Raw genomic sequence first — 7,609 nt, 5'->3', positions numbered from 1 at the left:
TATTGGCCTCTGTCACCTCCCCTCTCTTCTCCTTTCTTATTGGCCTCTGTCACCACCCCTCTCCTCTCCTTTCTTAATGGCCTCTGTCACCACCCCTCTCCTCTCTTATTGGCCACTGTCACCAACCCTCTCCTCTCCTTTCTTATTGGCCTCTGTCACCACCCCTCTCCTCTCCTTTCTTATTGGCCTCAGTTAACACCCCTCTCCTCTCATTTCTTATTGGCCTCTGTCACCACCCCTCTACTCTCCATTCTTATTGGCCTCTAACACCACCCCTCTCCTCTCCTTTCTTATTGGCCTCTGTCACCACCCCTCTCCTCTCCTTTCTTATTGGCCTCTGTAACCACCCCTCTCCTCTCCTTTCTTATTGGCCTCTGACACCACCCCTCTCCTCTCATTTCTTCTTGGCCTCTGTCACCACCCCTCTCTTCTCCTTTCTTATTGGCCTGTCACCTCCCCTCTCCTCTTATTGGCCTCTGTCACCTCCCCTCTCCTCTCCTTTCTTATTGGCCTCTGTCACCTCCCCTCTCCTTTCTTATTGGCCTCTGTCACTTCCCCTCTCCTTTCTTATTGGCCTCTGTCATCTCCCCTCTCCTTTCTTATTGGCCTCTGTCACCTCCCCTCTCCTTTCTTATTGGCCTCTGTCACGTCCCCTCTCTTCTCCTATCTTATTGGCCTCTGTCACGTCCCCTCTCTTCTCCTATCTTATTGGCCTCGGTTACCTCCCCTCTCCTCTCCTTTCTTATTGGCCTCTGTCACATCCCCTCTCCACAACTTTCTTATTGGCCTCTGCCACCTCCCCTCTCCTTTCTTATGGGCCTCTGTCACCTCCCCTCTCCTCTCCTGTCTTATTGGCCTCTGTCACCACCCCTCTCTTTTCCTTTCTTTTTGGCCTCTGTCACCTCCCCTCTCTACTCCTTTCTTAATGACCTCTGTCACCACCCCCCTCTTCTCCTTTCTTCTTGGCCTCTGTAACCACCCCCCCTCTTCTCCTTTCTTATTGGCCTCTGTCACCACAGTCCCTCTTTTCCTTTCTTATTGGCGTCTGTCACCTTCCCTCTACTCTCCTTTCTTATTGGCCTCTGTCACATCCCCTCTCTTCTCCTCTTATTGGCCTCTGTCACCATCACTCGCCTCTCCTTTTTTATTGGCCTCTGTCACCTCCCCTCTCCTTTCTTATTTGCCTCTGCCACCTCCCCTCTCCTCTCCTTTCTTATTTGCCTCTGCCACCCCTCCTCTCTTCTCCTTTCTTATTGGCCTCTGTCATCTCCCCTCTCTTCTCCTTTCTTATTGGCCTCTGTCACCTCTCCTCTCCTTTCTTATTGGCCTCTGTTACCACCCCTCTCTTCTCCTCTCTTATTGGCCTCTGTCACCTCCCCTCTCCTCTCTTATTGGCCTCTGTCACCACTCCTCTCTTCTCCTTTCTTATTGGCCTCTGTCACCTCCCCTCTCTTCTCCTTTCTTATTGGCCTCTGTCACCTCCCCTCTCCTCTCCTTTCTTATTGGCCTATGTTACCACCCCTCTCTTCTCCTCTCTTATTGGCCTCTGTCACCACCCCTCTCTTCTCCTTTCTTATTGGCCTCTGTCACCTCCCCTCTCCTTTCTTATTGGCCTCTGTCACCACCCCTCTCTTCTCCTTTCTTGTTGGCCTCTGTCACCTCCCCTCTCTTCTCCTTTCTTATTGGCCTCTGTCACCACCCCTCTCTTCTCCTTTCTTGTTGGCCTCTGTCACTTCCCCTCTCTTCTCCTTTCTTATTGGCCTCTGTCACCTCCCCTCTCTTATTGGCCTCTGTCACCTCCCCTCTCCTCTCCTTTCTTATTGGCATCTGTCACCTCCCCTCTCCTTTCTTATTGGCCTCTGTCACTTCCCCTCTCCTTTCTTATTGGCCTCTGTCATCTCCCCTCTCCTTTCTTATTGGCCTCTGTCACCTCCCCTCTCTTCTCCTTTCTTATTGGCCTCTGTCACCTCCCCTCTCTTCTCCTTTCTTATTGGCCTCTGTCACCTCCCCTCTCCTCTCTTATTGGCCTCTGTTACCACCCCTCTCTTCTCCTCTCTTATTGGACTCTGTCACCTCCCCTCTCCTCTCTTATTGGCCTCTGTCACCTCCCCTCTCTTCTCCATTCTTATTGGCCTCTGTCACCTCTCCTCTCCAATCTTATTGGCCTCTGTCAACTCCCCTCTCATCTCCTTTCTAATTGGCATCTGTCACCTCCCCTCTCTTCTCCTTTCTTAATGGCCGCTGTCACCACCCCCCTCTTCTCCTTTCTTATTGGCCTCTGTCACCACCCCCCCTATTCTCCTTTCTTATTGGGCTCTGTCACCGCTCCTCTCCTCTCCTTTCTTATTGGCATCTGTCACCTCCCCTCTCCTCTACTTTCTTATTGGCCTCTGTCACCTCCCCTCTCTTCTCCTTTCTTATTGGCCTCTGTCACCTCCCCTCTCCTCTCTTATTGGCTTTTGTCACCTCCCCTCTCCTTTCTTATTGGCCTCTGTCACTTCCCCTCTCCTTTCTTATTGGCCTCTGTCATCTCCCCTCTCCTTTCTTATTGGCCTCTGTCACCTACCCTCTCCTTTCTTATTGGCCTCTGTCACGTCCCCTCTCTTCTCCTATCTTATTGGCCTCTGTCACGTCCCCTCTCTTCTCCTATCTTATTGGCCTCGGTCACCTCCCCTCTCCTCTCCTTTCTTATTGGCCTCTGTCACATCCCCTCTCCACAACTTTCTTATTGGCCTCTGTCACCTCCCCTCTCCTTTCTTATGGGCCTCTGTCACCTCCCCTCTCCTCTCCTGTCTTATTGGCCTCTGTCACCACCCCTCTCTTTTCCTTTCTTTTTGGCCTCTGTCAACTCCCCTCTCTTCTCCTTTCTTAATGACCTCTGTCACCATCCCCTCTTCTCCTTTCTTCTTGGCCTCTGTAACCACCCCCCCTCTTCTCCTTTCTTATTGGCCTCTGTCACCACAGTCCCTCTTTTCCTTTCTTATTGGCTTCTGTCACCTCCCCTCTACTCTCCTTTCTTATTGGCCTCTGTCACATCCCCTCTCTTCTCCTCTTATTGGCCTCTGTCACCATCACTCTCCTCTCCTTTTTTATTGGCCTCTGTCACCTCCCCTCTCCTCTCCTTTCTTATTTGCCTCTGCCACCTCCCCTCTCCTCTCCTTTCTTATTTGCCTCTGCCACCTCTCCTCTCTTCTCCTTTCTTATTGGCCTCTGTCACCTCCCCTCTCTTCTCCTTTCTTATTGGCCTCTGTCACCTCTCCTATCCTTTCTTATTGGCCTCTGTTACCACCCCTCTCTTCTCCTCTCTTATTGGCCTCTGTCACCTCCCCTCTCCTCTCTTATTGGCCTCTGTCACCACTCCTCTCTTCTCCTTTCTTATTGGCCTCTGTCACCTCCCCTCTCTTCTCCTTTCTTATTGGCCTCTGTCACCTCCCCTCTCCTCTCCTTTCTTATTGGCCTATGTTACCACCCCTCTCTTCTCCTCTCTTATTGGCCTCTGTCACCACCCCTCTCTTCTCCTTTCTTATTGGCCTCTGTCACCTCCCCTCTCCTTTCTTATTGGCCTCTGTCACCACCCCTCTCTTCTCCTTTCTTGTTGGCCTCTGTCACCTCCCCTCTCTTCTCCTTTCTTATTGGCCTCTGTCACCACCCCTCTCTTCTCCTTTCTTGTTGGCCTCTGTCACTTCCCCTCTCTTCTCCTTTCTTATTGGCCTCTGTCACCTCCCCTCTCTTATTGGCCTCTGTCACCTCCCCTCTCCTTTCTTATTGGCATCTGTCACCTCCCCTCTCCTCTCCTTTCTTATTGGCCTCTGTCACCTCCCCTCTCTTCTCCTTTCTTATTGGCCTCTGTCACCTCCCCTCTCTTCTCCTTTCTTATTGGCCTCTGTCACCTCCCCTCTCCTCTCCTTTCTTATTGGCCTCTGTTACCACCCCTCTCTTCTCCTCTCTTATTGGACTCTGTCACCTCCCCTCTCCTCTCTTATTGGCCTCTGTCACCTCCCCTCTCCTCTCTTATTGGCCTCTGTCACCTCCCCTCTCCTTTTTTAGTGGCCTCTGTCACCTCCCCTCTCTGATCAGCACTTTCCTCTCTCCTCTCCTCTTTGATCCCCTTCCTCCTTCTCTCCTCATTCATCATTGGACTTCAATTGACTTAAAAGTGACACATCTAAGGTAAAATCCTAAACTTCAATTATAAGGCATGAGTTTAAAAAACAGTCACTGCTTTGCTATGTAAAGTAATGGAGGTGTTCCCAGGCATGACCTTAATGTGTTATTTGAAAGGTCCTTTAAAAAGTATTAGGCGACCTGGAATAATAATAACGGTGGTAGACAGAGCATGGGTAGTAGTACTCACATTAATATAGGTGCAATGTATATTTGTGAAGTAGGAGCATAGCTGAGAAGGGAGCTCCCCATAGGTGTCCCCACTCCAGCGACAGCTGCTTGGGGCAGTGATTGCAGTAATAAGCTGTGCACCCTGTGGAATCTCACTCTAGCACATGTACTCTGTCAGTTTAAGGTAAATGATCAAAATATATAATACAATCTCCTCTATTGACTGACAACAATGATTCAAAGTAGATAAAAGTCAGATCCTAGGTGCTATACATAATAAAGCAGTGCCAAAGCAGCTACTCCTTAATGTCAGATAAGTCTCCGGAGCATTCTATTCCCCCAATGGGACCTCAATGCCCAGCATGATACTGCCACTGTTTGCTGTTTTCCTCTTAACTTCAGTATTCCCCCGCAGGCTGGTCATACCCCACTGGAACAGTTCAGTACAGGGAGGGGGGCGCTATGACATGCACTTTCTCCAGGCACCATGGTTCCACACTACTCCTCTGACTCTAATCATATGTGGATTATAATACATGCCAACAACAATCCCATGACTCTCCCCCAGGTCATATATAGAAACATAGAAATAGAGACTTTGATGTCAGATAAGAACCACTTTGCCCATCTAGTCTAGGTTACGTGTGATGGCATTGCCACTGCCCAGTTCCCACTACAAAATGACCTGCTGTGGAAACGGCAGTGTCTACATGCTATATGAGCTACTGTACATTGACAAGGAAGAGGGATCTTGGGATCCCTCTCTGGCAGATGGGCAGTGCACTTGTGAGAGTACACCACTGCATGCTGACACTGTCCTAATTCACTGCACATCTCACCATTGAGAAACTTAATAAGTTACATGATGTTATCAACACTCATATGATTGGTTGCTGATATCTAGTGAAGCCCCGGCAAACACAATACTATAGGCCAAAGTTAGCAGCCATGACATTCGTCCCGTTTCCTTACCAGGCCAACACAGCCAGGCCACACTGACTTCACCAAAACCGCAATCAGATAATAAACCACAACCAAATTATCATCAGCCAGAGCAAAAACTTGCTGCAATGCCATCTTACAGTGACATTTGGCGCACAGCGGTATGAAGTCGTAGAATGGGCAAAGGCAGTCATGTGACCTTATGGCTTCAGCTCTCATACGTTATCACTCTTATGTATTATTGTGTAACTCTCCCCCAGTGCAACAGAATCTGCGACACTACATACACATTGGCGCGGGCATCAGGAACGCTAAGCTTATGTGACGAGTTTCTGGTTTGCTGCAAAACTTCCGTGTTCTTTAGGACCGGATTTCATATATCAGCATGTCTCCTTCATGCTATTTGTTTTGTTACATACCATTGATTTATTATACTATTCCCATTGGCTTCTGGCAAATATTGGACTATACTGTTACACTGATTACATGATTACACAGGAAAGATAGAAAGATATTATACTTTTTTCTAATTAAAGTTTTTTTTACAGAACATGTGGCTGCCTCATATTGGGCGCATAGATAACGTTGTGAGGAGTATGGGAGCAACAACAGGAGGAAATGTACTCCAGGTCATTAGATGCAGGTTCACATAAAACCCAAGGTGAAGCTGTGATTGGCCGATATGCATTGGGACCCACCTCCTACAGACACGCCCACCTGCTCGCCCGCTGCCAGATTACCAGCAGAGGATGGCACGCTGCACCAGTGCCTAACTTCAGGCTAAACCAGGCTCCACACAACCGCAATGTTGTTATCATAGAACGGAGATCTGCTTCCCACAGCCCCGGAGTGCACCCCTCTGTGCTACAGACCCGAATGTCACAACAACGGACACCGCTGCTGTACAGCCTGGCCGGGAGAATACAGAAGCAGGATCAGACCGAGACAGACATCCGGCAGCTTAGCCGCCTGTCTCAGCACTGTGAGCAAGACACAGACAGTGCTCACTTACACTGTACCCTGGACCTCCGGGAGTCACCTGTAGAGGAGGGTTACAGTGATCTGCAGGAGCACCCTCCATGGGATGCTGGGAGCTCAGCCTGTGGGGGACAGAACATACTTCTCTACCGTAGGAAGAAGCTAATAGATAAGGGTCACCACATCATGGGTGTAAAAAACATCAGGATTGCACCTTATTTGTGACCCACTCCCTGGAGAAATCCTAGATGGAAATTTAGGACAGAGATTTGGGTGAGCATACATGTGGGATACTGCTTCCATTTATGTATCACTCACCCCTAAGTTTACATCCCTCACTGATGGTCTCACAGTACAGCACATCAGGGTAATGTACAGTACTAACAACCCCCCTAAAAATTCTGCGTTTGCCACTGAAGAAGATCAAAAACCTTATAGAGATACAATCCCTGAAAGAGCGTCACAGTGAGAAGGTGATTGGCGTACCTACAGTCTTCTATCATCCCTAATTGGGATTCAGACATTGTAATATTGACCTTTTATAATTGACCGATTCTAATCTTGGTTATCAATAAACACTATTACTTTATACATCTTTGTCATTGATATGGTTTTTCCACATACATCATATCCTCAGTTGAGCGCATATCCCCCCATTCCATATGTATTATCAGCTGACTGATATGATTGGACTCATCTTAAGCAAAACCAGCATCTAGACCACAAGTAATGGCTGAGGACCAGCCGGGGGAGGAACCTACAATCCTGACTGCTATAGAAGAACTCCAAAATATGGGGGAAAGGGAAAATGTGAAGAAGAGTCTGCACAGGATTATGTATCAATATATGAATATATGAGAAAAAACCAACAGTAATATGTAGTCACATAGATTGAAAAAGCTATCTCAATTCAAAACATTGGTTGGTGGTGCACACTGGGGTTAGAGAGGTCAAAATATATAAAAAAAATGATTGCCAGAACAAGTAAAGATGACTCCTTTGTGGGGCAATCTTAATAAAAGAAGTTTATTTAGTTACAATAAGAAATGATAATTATATTAAAATATAAATTTTTATTAGTATACTCATTAAAATACATAGGAAATAATTGTTATAATTCCTTACTAAATAAACTTCTCTTATTAAGAGTGCCCCACAAAGGAGTCATCTTTACTTGCTCTGGCAAAAAACATTTTTTGCTATGGAAGAACCTCAGCCTGAAGAGGAGACACCAGCAGACACATTTGAGTCCACACAGGAGCCACAACAGGGCTATCCCTCCCAGCCACAAAACGAACCATTGGGTCAGGCAGCTGCAATTCCACTTTAAACACTGCAATTTAATAGTATATGT

The sequence above is a fragment of the Taudactylus pleione genome, unplaced genomic scaffold (genome assembly GCF_031769625.1).
Source record: "Taudactylus pleione unplaced genomic scaffold, aTauple2 ptg001224l, whole genome shotgun sequence".
In the NCBI taxonomy this organism is placed as follows: Eukaryota; Metazoa; Chordata; class Amphibia; order Anura; family Myobatrachidae; genus Taudactylus; species Taudactylus pleione.
Note: the sequence above shows the minus strand (reverse complement) of the source record.